The 15,838-nt window shown below is 39.8% G+C and overlaps 1 long non-coding RNA gene across 1 annotated transcript; it reads left to right on the top strand.

Annotated features, from left to right (window-relative positions):
• The first annotated feature begins 1,358 nt into the window (after positions 1-1,358).
• LOC142501708 (uncharacterized) lies at positions 1,359-6,256 on the top strand. The gene is made up of 5 exons (XR_012803560.1): positions 1,359-2,158; positions 2,250-2,316; positions 2,682-2,707; positions 5,025-5,179; positions 6,197-6,256. It is a non-coding gene; the product is annotated as an uncharacterized LOC142501708 (long non-coding RNA).
• Positions 6,257-15,838: the final 9,582 nt, after the last annotated feature.

The raw sequence follows: 15,838 nt of genomic DNA, 5'->3' as shown, positions 1-15,838 counted from the left end.
TATTTGCATAACATTCGACTTTTACATGTTTTCAGCATTTGCGGGTCACATTACTCATCATGTGATGATGTGGCAAGGGAAAATACTATACTACACTCTTAAAGGAGAACCTCACATCATATCACACATTTTACTCAACTCAGCGACAATTATTTACATGATGTCACACATGTCACACATACACCGTATATTCATGTTCCTTTACATTACACAATGCTTGTAATGTGTCACGCATCTTTAAACCTTCATGTACATCTAAATTCTCATGTTTACATCTACGTTTGGGTCCTCCCTATTTTCATGACGTCACTTCTTGGACGCTCAATCACATTGCATGTTTACATTGTAACCGTTGCATTACAAGCACTTCAACCTAACTTATACACACATGTACAGTAATTCAGCATTGGGACACCTTGTAAACTCATTCTATAGCAACTATCCTCCTTACACAAATGCATGCATATGCACACGACTATTCATTGTTGCCAACATGTCACAATAACATGGATAATTACACATGTTACACAAAACTTTTCCCACGTCAATCTCAGCCTTTTTGTCTCATTACATGACTGACTCTTGCGTTCACAAGTGTTACATGCATTGCACATGCAACTATTTATTTGCAAGCAATCTTTGTACAAAGCTTCACGTCACATCATTGCCAAATATCATCATTCCCTGCAGAATACACACAACAAATACTTAGAACAACAAGTGCACACAGCTTGCCACAGAAGTACTTTATTATGTTAATGTAACACCTTGCATTTTACTATGTCACCTGACATCATCACATACCTATTTAAAGGACGCACATTACCTGCTCATTCACAGCTACTCATTTCAAAATGTTGCGAATGTTTAGGAGACGCAGGAACATTCTTTTCTATGACATGCTTGCTGATCAAGAGAATGATATAGGGCAAGGTAGGGACACACCGAGGGACAGTGACAGTGACGCGGATACGACAGGGACAGGGAGAGGGACAGGCCGAGGGACAGGTAGAGGGACAGGAGATCAGAGGAGAAGACAGAGGAGACAACTTGTGCCTCGTCCGCGTCTGTACAGGGAGAGAACCCTGTTAGATGGGATGAGTGAGGAGGAGATTGTAAGTCGCTATCGTTTGAGTTCAGCAGCAATCTTAGCTCTTTATCAGGAGATAAGGGGAGATTTAGATTTTTTCACAGCCAGAGGTCGTGCAGTCCCTGGGCTTGTTAAAATGCTGTGCTCATTACATTATCTTGCTTCCGCGTCATACCAGACAACTGTGGGCATAGTGGGCGGGGTCTCGCAATCTACATTCTCGCGGGCCTTGACCCAGTTTCTCTATGCACTCAATAGACGCGCTAGGAATTATATTCATTTTCCTACAGAGGCGACAGAGTGGCTGGAAGTCAGGACTGGCTTTTATAATATAGCAGGGATACCATGTGTGCTGGGTGCAATCGATTGCACACATGTTGCTTTGATTGCACCTAGTCAGAGTGAGCATGTGTACCGCAATCGGAAGCACTACCATTCACTCAATGTACAGGTGGTATGTGATGCCACGATGAGGATAATGCATGTGGTACCCAAGTTCCCTGGTTCCAGTCACGATTCCTCTATCCTGAGGAACTCTTCAGTCTTCCATGCGTTCGAAGAGGGTCATTTTGAACCTGGTTGGCTGCTGGGTGAGTACACATTTACATGTTCTAACACAAAACACATTTTGATTTAGGAATGTTGGCATTGTACAATTTGATCACTAATGTCAGCTTATGTGTGCTCCATTCATTATAGGTGACTCAGGATACGGAATTAGGCCGTGGCTCTTGACTCCGGTGCTAAACCCTCAAACTGAAGCAGAGGAGAGGTACAATGCAGCCCATATATCTACAAGATCTGTTATAGAGAGGACATTTGGCCTACTCAAGACCAGGTTTAGGTGTCTGGACAGAACTGGTGGGGCTCTTCTATACAAGCCTCAAAAAGTGTCTGATATTATCCTTGCCTGTTGCATTTTGCACAATGTTGCACTCAGGCACAATGTACAGTCAGACCTAGCTGAGGCTTTGGTAGACGAGCATCCCACCCATGTAGCTGCTGAAAATGAACAAACAGCCAGTGGTGGCCAGACACGACAGAATCTCATCAATTCATTTTTTTCTTGTAAGTACAAACTCATATGTTCCTAGTACTACTTTTATAGTTTAATTATGTTATATTAACAATAATGTTTCTTTATATAACCTTCTGTTAGGACACAGATGAATATGGGTTGCACACCTTTCTTTTCTCTGCTGTGTGCACAAAGGGATGTGGCACCGGTATGTTATTGTTGCACAGGTTATATAATCCCTCTTCAATTGTACTTTAGTTGTGTGTATGTGAATACAACTTGGGTAACAAAGCAATAATATTTTAGCATTGTGTTATTCCTTATGCTAAGACAAAACACATATTATGCCCATAATCATTCATGCTTCTAGTATGCTTACATACAATGTTATTGGTGCAGTGTAACATGTACATCCAGATGATGTGTACACCAGGCTGATTTACATTTTGAATGTCATTAAATATACATGGTGTTGCACATTTAACACCAAATACACACTTTGATGTGTTCTTTACGGTACTGAAGATGGCATGTCAATGTTTGCAATTTATATATTGTTCCTTTGCATTATAGGTATATTTGCAGTATGACTGATCATGGTATGTATATTTGCTGACAACTCTCATAAGATGTGCCTACCTCAATCTTCCTATAATTATTGGAACTAAAAACCCAACATATTGGTTTAAACACAAATGTTACATATATGTACTTTCTGTATCATGTATATGCATTTAGCTACTCTTGAGGTTTCATGTGCATTGTATTACAAAATGATTACTCACATTTCATCACATTTTATGTATGTTTCCTTATAATTTCCATTAATGTAATATAGAGGTGTTTGGAGAAAAGGGGATAACTGTACTTATTTGTTTACTTACGGGAGCACATTCATCACTAGCATAGACACACTTTTTAAGACAACTGTTTGTGTGTGTATCAATTGGTGTAGGATCCATGTATAACACCGACAAATGATAACACCAGCTTTATTATGGTAGCTTATATCATCATATTGACTATACTATGTATTTCTAAACGATTAATAAACACAGTAAACTATAGTTAGTTAGGTTAATGAAATATACACAGAAACGTACTTCATAACATGATGGTGATGTCATATTCAGAACATCATGCATTGGAGGGGACCATAACATCTGGCCAGTAACATTATTTGCTACAGTCCCAAACCATTTTATCTACATACCCATGTAACAAGAGATTTTAAAAATAAATGGCTACTTGGTTGTAAGTGTCCTTTACATTGGGAGAAGGAGTGGCTCACTGAGTAAAGACACACACTGGCACTGATAGTTTGAAGCAGGGGAGTCTGGTTCAATTCCCGGTGTGGGCTCCTTGTGACCTTGGCCAAGTCACTTTATCTCCCTGTGCCTCATGCGGCAAAAAAACATTTGTACGTTCCACGGGCCAGGGACCTCAGGCTGAAACATGTGTCTGTAAATCGCTGCGTACAACTAGCAGCCCTATACATGAACATGCTCATATTATTATTATTATTGTTACATAGTTTCGACAGTCATACGTTCCATTACATATTAGAATACACAAATGTGTTAGCAGAGTGGGAATGGTTGTTATATATAAAACACACCATGTCATAAAATGTTAGTAGTCATTAAAGAACACTCAATAAAAATTCATGAGGCACTCTTTTGCAACATCATTATGTTAATTAAGTGCTTATGCAATATAGGCATAAGGGTATCACATTTTTAATTGTTTGTTAATAAGCGCTGCAAGCAATATAAAATTAGTTCCATATGTAGTATAGTAGTCGGTGGCTCCTCCTCACAATCATCTCATATAAAGGTAGACTCTTCTGAAATCATACATTGATCCGATTGTATCTTCCCCGACATCTCTGAAATACAGCAAACACATGATGGTCAAAGATGGCACCTTACTAGATATGCATCCGTGACAACGCGTTACGCAGCTCTATATGATTGTGTAGATACACACGTCAGTCACTTATATGTTAGAAGTAAAACTGTTCATCAGTATGTAATGTTTATTTAAATTTGTAGCAGGCATAACTATGTATAAGAAGTGAACGTTGCCTGTATACTGAAAGATGTGCGCGCACATCTTTGTGTGCGCACGCACTTCACGCTTGGCTCCACTAACTGTTAGCGCATGCGCAAAACAAAGCGTACGTTGTGCGTTCAATACATGTTGAAAATACCAGTAAACATAACATCTTTATTTCAAATACAATGAAGACGAAACTACATTCGTTCTAAACGAGTACATCTGTATTCTTTTTAAACAGACGTGTTTGAACAGAAAGCACGGCCGATAACACAATGCGCAAATGCAATACGTGTGACGTCATGTTAAGCCAGCGTGAAACGCACGCTAACACTCCTCCCACTCAATTAACATTCGGCTAACGCCCAGGGTACGCCTACAAACACTGAGCCGCACGCATCACACACTGCAGTTACCGTTACTATAACAAAACATGACAGCCAATAGGCTTTGAGGCGCGCACGTCGCTTGGGGGCGGGACTTACATCAGTAATCCTTTTTAAGGACGCCTTGGCCCATGACAAGGGTCCCACGTCATACGTGGTGGACCCGGTTTTCAATGTTGTAGATGTTGCATGATAACAAAACAGGTATGTGTTAGAGTAATGGAAAAATGTTGCTAATATGTTTAAAGGGATAGGAAAGTACGTATATTTATTCTGTCAGCAATGTGTACTACTCTTTCAGGTTATACTATATTGTATTAGGAAACAATTTGTTTGTGATCGCTACATGTTATGCAGTCTGCAATGTTACGCTGTATCCACGCATTGAAAGTGAAAATGGTGGTTACAAAAAAAAAAAAAATTTAAACGCAGAGTCAACGCATAACGATTGTTATATTTACCATTCTTCTAGAATTAACTCTTCGCCTGGCTGCAACTGGTCGCTCCAGAAATGCAAGGCATTTTCATCCACGCTTAACCCAACCGCTGAATCCAGTATGACACATATCTCCTCCAGGATGCGCTCATAGGAATCGCCACTGCTTTCTTCAAATAATTGGTCGGGAGGTAGGTTCATTTCTTCGGGTTCCCATTCCAATGCATTTTCAGCTGAAAGGCTTGGTACATAATCATAGTACTTTTGTTCTTGTACAATGTGGGTTTCAGGAATGGAGGCTGCAGATATTGCAGCACGTATCGATTCAAACGGATCAGTAGTAGCGGATACATTGCTATTGCCATTAGGAATAAATATGCCTTTCACGACAATATAAGTGCCGTCTTTCAGGAGAAATTGTTTTTCCGGGGCAATCTTCCAGAAACCATAGGTGTGTTGTAGCTTATCCTGGTCACGTTCAAAAAAGTCATTACTTGATAAAGTGAATCTTATTGAGGAATTAAAATTCCGTGCATGCTTACGGTCTTGGTAATAAGGATATTTTGCTCGAATGAAATCATCGATTTGGCGTGTGCTTGCTTTCTGTCCGCGACTGTTCAAGATGGCTTCACAGATCATGTACTTATACCCTAAAAGGGGATTAATATTGTTAACGAATTCATCAGCCATGTCTGAGTAGCACAAAAGCTGTGTGCAGGTCTGTGTTATTTGCTCATCAAAATGAATGTGCTGAATGGCTAACAAACTCCTGTTTTTCCTTGTCAAGGTCAACAAAACTAACTACTTTGACTCCTTATTTCAAACGCCAATTGGATTTGTTTGTCTAATTGGGTTAACAGTTGTGGTTCGTGATATGGGACTGTGGGAGAAACATTTCTCCTTCTTTTATCTCGTTTGTGAAAAACATCCCTAGACTTTGAATGCGTTCACATAGTGTTTTTTTGAAAACTAACAAAGACCACTGTGTGAAAATATTTCTTAGCCAGGCATATCAGTAAAAACACACACCTGCAAAAAAAAATGTTTTTTCCCCGCTTACATTTCTGTGTGTATGTGAAAGTCTGGTTAACTCCCTGTCTGCATGAGTTTAAATACGTGTGTATATATATATATATATATAAATATATCTCTCTTATAAAAATATATATATATTTATATATTATATTTTATTTTTTTTAATATTGCAGGAGTACACACAACATTGATGGCATTAAGTATACCTTGTATGAAACCTATTTAAATGGTGAGAAACATGATTGAATTAAGTAATAAACATTTGTTTAAGCACAATACTGTTAGAGTCTCATACTTAGGATATTTCTCAAACATTAGGCCTGTATTATTAAAATAGTGTTTTCACAAGGAAGCATGAAGTGTATTAGTTTGTAAAATACATGTATACCAGTTTATATAGTACTATATAGTACTATATATATATATATATATATATATATATATATATACATACACACACACACACACACACACACACACACACACACACACACACACACACACACACACACACACACACACACACTCAGTGTGTGTGTATATATATTATTATACATTCTGAGATGTTATTGAAACGAACACACAAATGATTAAAGGACAAAATTACAATGGCCAAGCAAGGCAAAGGTAAGTAATAATTTACACATAATCCTGCTGTACACGTACAAGAAAGAGGTTTGCACTTACTTAGGTGTTTTTATAATTGCATGTGACTAATATGCATATGCAATTCTTACATCAATTAACACACCCAAATGCAATGTTTTGCTGCAAAGTCAATGGCAGCTTCTCTAAACTTAGCAACTGGCTCCTGGTGGACCATTACTGAACAGACGATTAAAACATAAATATTTATAACACAATTAATTATGAGTGTTAACATTTCCAAAACTTCACGTGTACAAGAACATAGTTGAAAGTTTGGAAACAACACAGTCTTCAGCATACATACAATAGTAATTAGATAATCTGAAGTCAACAAAACAAGGCCAAAGACATATTTTCTGAATTATAACATTTATTTTTTTTGTTCCTTTTGCGAGCGAGTAACAGGCCTGCTTGTTGTCTCTTGAATTTTCCTTTTTCTTTTGCCACCAACTTTAGGCACAACAGAGCCACTTTGAGTGGCCTCTGGCACTTCACGGGCAGGGCTTGTGGCCAGTGACTCACGGGCAGGGCTTGTGGCCAGTGACTCACCTACAGGGCTTGTGGACAGTGACTCACCTACAGGGCTTTTGGGCAGCGATTCACCTACAGGGCTTTTGGGCAGCGATTCACCTACAGGGCTTTTGGGCAGTGACTCACCTACAGGGCTTTTGGGCAGTGACTCACCTACAGGGCTTGTGGGTACTGACTGTTCACGGACAGGGCTTATGGAAAGTGACTCACCGACAGAGCTTGTGCCCACTGACACATGTGAGCAAGTTGGTAGACACTGCACAAGTGATGGTCGGTCTGTTTCATGTGAGTCTTTTTTTGTTTTTGACCAAAAACTGGTCAGTAGTAACTGCTTGTGTTTTCTTTTTGTGGCCTCCTTTGTAGGTGTCAGCTGCTGAATTTGTACAGATGGCAGCGGTAGGATGTCGTCAGGAACCTGCACAGCAATGTCTGCTACTTGACCGGTAACATTTGGGCCTGGTGAATGAATATCAGATGAATGTGGTGAAAACTGACCTGCATGAACAGATCCTGGCTGTGAGGTGTTGAATTGTGGTACATTAGTCATTCTCCAGTAATTAGCTTGTGTTTGCTGAACAACTAATGCTTCGAATGAGGTGTTGATTTTTTGCAACTGTTTAGGCACTTCAATGAAGACTCTGTGGAGATGTGCCAATTGTGATACTGTTTCTTCCTGCAGTCCAATCATCCTTTCCAGCACTGTCATCATGTCTGAATGGCGACGATTTTCTGCGTCCACTATTTTTCCCTCTGAAGCTACAATTGCATCGTATGTGGAAGTTGATGGACGATTTGGCGGTACTACAGTTTCTATTGGCACCTCTTCATGGTCACATGATTGTATTTCAGTCTCTTCTGCGGCGTCATCCTCATCATACTCATCATCCTCATCACCATGATGTTCTAAAAAGAAATGTACACATTATTAAATGGCATGTTAATGTATGCTGTGTTACTATGTAATTGTACTGTGTCCTAAGTAACACCTAACATGTTAGCATACGTTTTATAACCTCACATTAAAAACTACCTTGACTTACGAATAATGTTTGGACTCAGTATGAAATATGAATGAATGAAAAGTTGCTCTAAACTCAGAAGTCCTACATGATAGTTCACATCACTAACACAATACATGTTGCCTTACACTTAATTTGCACTGACACTAAGTAATCCTATTTAAAGAAGATGTGCAAAACAAATAATGAACATGACAACATAACATATAGAAGAGCACATATTATATGGCCAGCAAATGATACACTCACCTTCTAGTTGTGTTGAGCTGGCTGACCCAGGTGAAGACACTTGTTCCATCTCAGGTGACACATGTCCTCCAGGGGCAACTATATATAACAATAACATAAGTTTTACATTTACATGTGTAAATATTGAACAAACACTTATTGTATGTTCTGTATTTATGATTAACTAACAACATCAGTTCCTTAACCGAAAATGTGTGTGAAAGTGAACATAAATAGTTGTAATAACACTGTACATGCCTGTGTACTTAGAAGTTTTGAGTTCCCTAACATACAACATACTATGTTTCTGCAGTAATGCGTGAGGATAAATAGATTAAATTAGTACATAAAAATCATATGTTGTGTAGTGATATCAGTATCATAATGTACATAACTATCATGAGATGACCATTCACAATGGTTATCATGAAGGTGGTCATATTGCAAAAAGTGTTGTTTTTGGTAGAGGATATGTGTGGTACATTAATCGAAGATGTGGCACACCTGAATGTGGCTGTGACTCAACAAGACAACACATGCAGTGTGTGATAATGTGTCTTTGATAGTAGTTCAACTATAGATATGAGTGAACTAATGTGTGACGTACGCTTTGATAAGTAATGAGTTGTTGGGGCATTTAGTAGCTAGAGTTAAGCTTTCAAATGAGTGTGATTAACTTCAGTTGTGCTATTCAGGTTGTAAGAAAGGTATTCCCTTCCCCAAAAAGCCTAATCAGCCACACCTTTCAATTACTTGAAACAGGTGAAAATGGTGTGAACTAAGTTGACCGTGAAATGAGGCTGTAATTAGTGTGTGTGCTGAACCCCACCCCCTCTGTTGAAGTGTATGCTGTGATGAGATATTAATTGCAGCTTCTTTAACACAATGGTAGATGAGCTAAGTAGTCATCTGCAGTGTTTAAGTTATGAAAACAATGACATAACATATGATACGTGTGCCTCATTATGCTGTCTGTATATGACATAAAGCAAAAATGGACCTTTTCATAAGCAACTATAGATGTGTTAGTGCCAGTGATGTTTGTAGGCCGTTACATGCAATTTCTTTGATGCATGCTTAAAATAGGCAGTAATGTCATGTTTGTCGGAGTAAAATCAATAAAATACACAATAATATGATACATATTTCTGTTCTGTACCTGTAGCTACTAATAATTTCTCATGAACATGTGTTACACATGTGTACTACCCTGTTGTTCCCCATCTTCGCCCACCATCAATTGCTTCCACTGCAGCTATGCATTTTGGGAATTCACATGTAAATGAGCACGCAATGGCACGTGCTATATTAGTTACTGCTTTTAGTAGGACTACTACATATATGTCTATTTTGAGATATATATATATACAGAATCAGACATATACATATATAGATGCAGGTATGCTTATATTGTGAAGACAGTATAAAAAGCAGTGTAAATATGCAAAATAACTGTAAGCAACGACACGCCTAGTACAGTAATATTTATCACCTGCTGGAAATTGTGACGGATAAATTCCAATGTCACGGTCACCAGCCAAGCCTTCCACGACGACGGTAAGTAATTTTGGCCGAAGCAGCTCCTCCAATGGAGTCAATATGAGACGTTGTGGTGTGGGCCCACCTCCAGTGCCAGTAGCATGCACGCGTTGGTCTTGTATTTTCTTTTTCAATTTGGACCTAATATCATCAAATCTTTTCCGACAATGATACTTGTCCCTGACACTATTCCCACAGGCATTGACACCAATGACTATTGTGTCCCACATTTCTTTTTTGCTTGCAGCACTTGTCCGCCCTTGAAAAACATATAAAAGATATGAGGTAAATTAATAATAATATAAGCACCAGTTTCCTACACTGCTAGCTGTTCCAAGAGATAGCAAACATGCTGTTTTATGTGTAATATGTGAAGCACATGAGCATTCACTACTAAACCTATACATGTAAGCAAGGTTGCATTCATATTGTATGCAGTTCTGGCAAATTGACCGCCTGTGTTTATTTGTCCTTGTAAGGCATGATAAAAAGCTGTGTTTCCACACTAATGAACATAGAAAGATATTGTGTACCCATATTTGCATATGAACAAAACTCAGATGACCTAGGATCACATGTATTTGAATAATAAATGTAAAGGTACACTTACCTACTAAATGTCCATAGAGACTGTCATAGTGCTCCAGAATGCCAGTGACAAGAGCCCTATTTTCCTGGTCATTGAAGCGAGGATTACGTGGCTTCTCCACACGTTTCTTCCGAGCAGGTTTAGGGTCAGAGCTTGGCTGGTGCTGACTGGACTCTCCTTCTTCCAATGGAAGAGCCTCCAAAAGCTGGCCACCAGCAAGCACGCCACCACCAGACACCCCATCAGCAACTGCGCCACCAGCAGCACTCCCAGCACCAGCACTCCCACTCCTAGCACCAGCACTCACACTCCTAGCACCAGCACTCCCACTCCTAGCACCAGCACTCCCAGCACCAGCACTCCCACTCACAGCAACAGCACTCCCACTCCCAACAACAGCACTCCCACTCCCAGCAACACCACTCGCAGCACCAGCACTCCCACTCCCAGCACCAGCACTCCCACTCCCAGCAACACCACTCGGTGCACCAGCAACATCACTCCCCTGAACAGAACGTTCACTCCGACGCGTACTCGCACGAGTAGCACTCCCACTCCCACCAGCATCACTCTTTCCACGCTTTGCGGGCATACTTCCAGCACTCACAAAAAACAGACAAGAAATGTACAGGCAATCACACGACCCACTTCCACATATAAAACAAGACAAAGATGTAAACAAAACAACAAAGGACAAAGCTCACCCAATACACAACAAGTCTCTCAGTCAATATGCAAATCTTCAATCGTCCAGCTCTGTGCGTCTCTCTCTCTCTCACTCCCAACAACACAGAGAATGATTAGCAGTACACGTTGCCTTTAAATATGGCGCGCAATCAAAAACATGCTTGTTTCGCCTGATTCAGCAAGATTTGTGATTGTGCAACCTAACAGCACCCCGCCACGCACGCCGATACACCTGTGTGTGATCGGCTCATCATCGTGAGAGTGGGCGGATTTGTTTTCGGCTTGATTTTGAATGTATTCGGCACTTACTGCATACAGAGAGGGAAAAACGCCAATAACATGACTAATCGATAAGCTTGCCGATTTCACATAATCGTCGCTTACTGCATGAGGCCCTTTGTTCTTAGACACAATTATTTTGTTTTTAAGAACACTTATTATTATTATTTTCAGGGTGGTGGGAGCGTGAGGAGGTGTTTTCTTACTGCTCATGTATTGTTGTGGTTGAGGTACATCAATGATATTTTCATAGGGTGATTCTGTGTGTTTGAGATATATATATATATATATATATATATATATATATATATATGGTGCAAATAACGTTTAACGAATAAAAACACATGTAACAGAGTAGTGGAAAGACACCCAAGGTCTGAAGACTGGCTGTCCACAGGCTCCACTCCAGCAGGCAATAGCTCACTTGTCCTCCTATCTCAGCATGCAGCAGAGAGGCAAAGCAGATCATACTCTCACAGGCAAGTAGAGCACAGAAGCAAACACCTCTCACAAGTCCAGAACAGTGATAATAATAATAGCATGTTCTTGTATAGCGCTGCTAGTTTTACGTAAGTCACCCTACACATTTCATTCATCAAACGAACTTCCTCTAAATAATAAGCTTCACCAAATCATTTTCATATTTGACTCAATTGGGAACGTTTGCACTTGCACGTATATATTATAGTTTATCACTTCATTTAATTTGTTCACTACATGGGATTATTTTGCGCTTGTTCCTTTTTTTGTTTCACAGCTTTAAATGCATAAATGGGTGAATGCATCAGTTGAAAAGCTCCCAAGTGTCTCATTTCCTTCCTTAATCAATTCTGTTTCATACTTACGGCCTCATTCACTTATTCCATATTTACTAAACTCACAGATGTCAACTTACATAAATAAAAATGACTACCATGGACACGAAATTACTTTTTTTTAAAGTGTGTGTGTGCCGAGCACGCGCATTTTAAGTGAAACTTCTTTGTCTTTTGTCACTGTTTTGTCACAGAAATTGTATTTGTAATAGTGATGTTTCTAATTAAAAATAAAAATACAATTTCAGTGCTAAAATGCAATGAAGTTTGACTTAGAACGCGTATTTTAGCTATTTGCACTTCTATATTTATAGTAACTGTGAATTCCTTGTGTGTGTGTGTGAGTCAGTCAGTCCGTGTGTGTGTGCGAGTCAGTCAGTGTGTGTGCCTGTGTGCGTGTCAGTCAGTGACACACAGTGTGTGTGTGTGTGTGTGTGTGTGAGTGTGTGTGTGTGTGTGTGTGTGTGTGTGTGTGTGTGTGTGTGTGTGTGTGTGTGTGTGTGTGTGTGTGTGTGTGTGTGTGTGTGTGTGTGTGTGTGTGTGTGTGTGTGTGTGTGTGTGTGTGTGTGGGTCAGTCTGTGTGTGTGTGTTTGCGAGTCTGTGTGTGTGTGTCAGTCAGTGTGTGTCCATCAGTGTGTGTGTATGTGTCAGTGTGTATGTGTCAGTCAGTGTGTGTGTGAGCATGTTAGTCAGTGTGCGTATAAGTGTGTGCCAGTCAGTGCGTGCGTGTCATGTGTATGTGTGTGTGCAGGTGCGCATGTAAGTCAGTGGGTGTGCATGTCTGTGCGTGTCAGTCAGTGCATGTGTGTGTGCATGTCAATCAGTGCGTATGTGTCAGTCAGTGTGTGTATGTGTGTCAGTCAGTGTGTGTATGTGTGTCAGTCAGTGTGTGTGTGTGTGTGTGTCAGTCAGTGTGTGTGTGTCGGTCTTCCTGTGAGTTTGTGGTGAGGTTGGGGTGGGGGGTATAGTGCTAGCTGCCGCTTCTTGTGCCCAAGCCTTGTCTGATGAGGAGATGGGGGATCTGCCTCTCCGCGGGAGGGAGGTGGTTGGCCCCATTGTTGTGGAGAAGCAGTAACATCTCTGCAGCAGGTTGTGGAAGCGCTCAGCAGAAGGTAGGGTAGGGGTGGGGGGCGCACGGTAACGTGTGTGTGTGTATCCTCATCCGTCCAGCTGTGACTCCTCTTGGTGGAAGCTGGCAACACTGATGGCTTCTTCTGCCCAGGAGTGATGTCACTTCCGTCACCACTGACTTCCATCTCAATCAACTGCATTCACACCGCTAAAGAAGTTTCACTTCAAAAAGTAAATACAATTAGTGTACACCTTGTGATAAGCTGTAAATATGGGTTTGTTCCATGAGATTACGTTTGTAGGTGTGTTTTCAGTGAGCCAGGGTCTGTGGGCCAGTCTGTATGTGGCATGCAATCTCATTTAGGCCCATTCTGTAGAATTGGCTGCAAATTTCCGGCATTTAAAGGAGTTTAATGAATAGCACAGTTTAATATATATTGTCCTTACCCTTTGGGTTTTGTATTTCTAGGACAATCTGATGCTGCAGCTCGAGTCAACACCCATTTTGCTACCTAGCATAAACCAATCTGCAATAGAGGATGGCCAGTAATGTCAGTTCCAGTCCTTAAACAGTTCTTTGACTTCAATTTCAGCCATGGTCAAGCTCTGGGCTTGAAGACTGCCACATCCCCCAATTTAGTAATTTCCAATGCACATACCCACTCCCAGAAAAGTTCCAGCATCCATGTATTCCAATTCTTTCTTTTACCATAGAAAATAGATAATATTTTCATAACCAATATAAACACATGCAAGTGTTTTAAATAATATTAGTATAACAATTCATTTTGGATGCTTTTTAATAAGCATGCAGTTTTCCTGTATAATTTGCTCTTTGTTATGTGTATTTAAACAAGCTGCAGGATGTTGCTACTTCCTAAAAAGACTAGACATGTAAGGCTAAAAAATTATCAGACAATTGGGAGCCAAAGCTTCCTGAAGTGACCAATTAACTGTGAGTAGAGAAGCATATAACGTGAATCTGATCCAGGTAGGTTCTATTAAGCAATTCATTCAGAATAATTTGTTAAAGTATTATTAGTGCAAGAAGTGACATAAAAAGTAGCTGCATTGTACCTGATTTCAAATCTATTTATTAATCCTTTGGGAAAGCTCCTTGGACTGTATTTTAGAAACAAATAAACAATGTTTATGCAGTAAAATAGGAAGGGGACTGTCTTTAAAATAAACTCGTTTTTCTTAATAAAAAAAAAGTTGAATTGTAAATGTGTTATTGGAAGGAAGTTGGTAGTCTGGGTGTAAACATAACATAAGCAGTGGTTCTCAATACCCATAGTATTGTCACAATTCAACCACTGAATAATAGAAATGGGGGAATCTGCCCAAATCTGTTTCCTGGATTTTCTTGTTTTTTAACCCCCATAATCCCGTTCGCAGTCTAAAATCCGCAATGGATTTGGACGGTTTTAATCTGTGCGGATTCAAACAATCCGCCATTGGATACAATCCGTTGACAGATTTGTAGAATCCAAACCATGGATTCAGCAACTCGTTGGTCAATTCTTTAAAAAATCCATCACCGGATTGATGAATCCGCGGAGAGTAATAATAATAAAAAATCTGCAAAACGCGAATCACGCTTTTTGAGATTGATCCACTAAAATTCGCAGACCAAAGGAACCGGACAATCCACTACGGATCCAAATCCACCCCCAAAAATTGCCAATTTCTACTGAATAACATAATATTAAAAATTATTGAAGTTAAGTGTAGCTTAAAATCTTGACTGTCTGTGCCTTAAAATTATACAGATTCAGCAAGCTCAAGAATCCAAAGGCTACAATATTATATATTTAATTGTACCAATTCAAGTGCTACTAGAAATGTGAGCTCAGATACAGTACACAACCGAAGAAATAGAAGACACAATGCACAACCAATATGAAATATTTTAAGTATTTATATATGTTCTTATAATAAGTAGTTTGGGCCAAAACATGTTAAGCCTACTACCGTATGAACATTAACCCATTCAGCAGGTTTGTAATCTACTTTCTTTTGAATTTCCCTCACTACACACAGCGGCAGGGGCAGTTGGGGCATACTTCTCTGGAGGAACTCGGTGAGGAATACCGTCACTGTCTCCTCACCCTGAGCTTCCTCCAAGGGCTTTGCAGCCTCTGACAAGGGCTGTCTGCTTGTGGTCCTGGAAAACAAATGACATAATATAATCACATTTAGAATGATAGTGTTTGACAAAAATTACCATTTTTTAAACGTCTTTATTTCGAGAATATTTTAGCAGGACAAAAAGCATCGATTGGGGGTATATGCTTGAGACACTTAAGGTCTTTGGAGTCAGAGGCAAATTTATGAGAGCTATATATTCACTAAACGGTGAACCTACAGCTAAAGTTTGCTACCTCAATATGCAGTTGTAAGAGGCAA

This window comes from Ascaphus truei, chromosome 1, assembly GCF_040206685.1.
Source record: "Ascaphus truei isolate aAscTru1 chromosome 1, aAscTru1.hap1, whole genome shotgun sequence".
NCBI lineage: Eukaryota > Metazoa > Chordata > Amphibia > Anura > Ascaphidae > Ascaphus > Ascaphus truei.
This window is presented reverse-complemented; position numbering and strand designations above follow the sequence as displayed.